The sequence below is a fragment of the Temnothorax curvispinosus genome, unplaced genomic scaffold (genome assembly GCF_003070985.1).
Source record: "Temnothorax curvispinosus isolate PA1 unplaced genomic scaffold, ASM307098v1 QBEX01007681.1, whole genome shotgun sequence".
NCBI classification, from domain to species: Eukaryota; Metazoa; Arthropoda; class Insecta; order Hymenoptera; family Formicidae; genus Temnothorax; species Temnothorax curvispinosus.
In genome coordinates this window covers 1-1,842 of record NW_020217461.1, presented here as the reverse complement: position 1 = coordinate 1,842, position 1,842 = coordinate 1, and the positions used below count along the sequence as shown (strand labels likewise).

At 29.4% G+C, this 1,842-nt stretch overlaps 1 long non-coding RNA gene across 1 annotated transcript; it reads left to right on the top strand.

Moving 5' to 3' along the window:
• The first annotated feature begins 30 nt into the window (after positions 1-30).
• Positions 31-1,053, top strand: LOC112457250. The gene is made up of 3 exons (XR_003041078.1): positions 31-171; positions 315-707; positions 788-1,053. It is a non-coding gene; the product is annotated as an uncharacterized LOC112457250 (long non-coding RNA).
• The last annotated feature ends 789 nt before the right edge of the window (positions 1,054-1,842 follow it).

The following is a 1,842-nucleotide window of genomic DNA, read 5'->3' as shown; positions in this document are numbered from 1 at the left end:
GACAAGAACTGCCTTTTATTTTTGATCTGCTGGAAAATGATATGCCAACTTCACAGACACCATCGAAATAAACTTGATGAATGTCGACAAATTGGACTTATACAAAAGAAACAAAAGAAATTGGCGAGGACATTGATGAATTAGATATTGATTCAAGCATTAATCCTGAAGGTAATGACAATGGAATATAATTATTTAAATTATATTTGTTTAAATACAAATGTTTTAGTTACAAATTTAATTGATGTTACAATAATATATCTTGTAAAAAACTATTAAATTTGAATTCTTTTTAATTCAAATATAAATTATAGCTAAGCGTGTTTGCAAAAACCACCTGCAGTGGTTACGATACAATACAGCACCTTGGTCGTCTGTCAAAGAACATTGGAATGGATCTCGTGAATTAAGACAAAGTTTCATAAAACAATATGAAGGAAGCGTTTTTGATATTTTTAATAAATATCCAGTACTCAAACAGGAATTCGGTTACATGCTTATACGCAACAATTTTTTTTTAATTTGTATTATAATGTTTCTTATTTCAGTTGGATATTGATTACGATGCTTTAATCGATGAAAAATCAAACATTTACAATGAGTTGCCCGATTTGTCTAAGAAATTGAAACATTACTGGAAAATCGAGTCATAAAAGATAAAATCTTTGCTAAGCAACTGGAAGAAATCCAACTATACAAAGAAGATGGTAATAAAATATTATTTTGTACAGATTTAAAATTAAAAAATTAACTCTTAATGAATGTAAAGATTATTATTTATCTACAGATGTACAAAACGTAGAGATGCTGCATTGCTTTTTTTAACCCTTAAATGCCACACCTCTCAAGAATCTCGTAAGTTCACTGAGGGGTCTAAAAGACCCCAGCATGAAAAATGTCTCCTTACTCATTGATTTTTTTATCTTTAGTTATGACAATTTTTTTCAATGTTGTTCAAGGTCTAGAGAAGAGTATAAAATGCTAATAATATTGTTCAAATTTCAATTTTGACATAGTATAAAAAATTAAATAAACTGAGTACTGCTAAGTGTACACACGGGTAGGTCAATCACTCAACTATCATCAATGGGAGCATGAGCTCCATTTTTGGCAAGAACATTTGAAAACATTTCATTCTAAAGGGTCTGGGGTCCGCTGGACCCCACTAGTCATTTAAGGGTTAATACCTGTGCTGTATCTAATAAATGCGCGACTCAGAATCTCAGGAGGAAACAAGATATGGCGACCTACTATAGCAGAATCAATGGATGCTTTTATTTGTCATATTAAAATAAGATATTTGTTTATAATTCATTGATATTTTATGATTATATTTTAATAAATGAAAAATTTTATCTTTGATCTAACTTAAAATAATATATTGTAAGCACTAATTAATTTGTAATCTTTAAATAAAAATTTATTACTATAGATCCCAGGAGAGTTAAAAAAAGTAAAACGTCGAAGACAAGAAAGGGCCGCTAAACTAAAAACCACTGTACAGCCATATATAATTGTAATAGGCTCACAATCAACTGTAATTGAGGCTTTTTATATCATCATTGATATAAAATGGAAAATGTGTTGAAGGCTGTTGACATCCTATACAAGATTTTTCAAGTTCTCAACGTTAACCCACCTGCCTGTGAACAGGTTTGGCTATATTTATACAAAAATATATTTATGGCAAACAACAAAATGGGATAAATATGATAAATTAAAAAATGGGATAAATCCATATTTAAAAAAGAGATGTAAAGTCGATACTCGAATCTATCGAAGTTTATTGTTGTCGACAGAATGATAAATTTCTTTTTGCCAGTGAATAGAATAACAATTGTA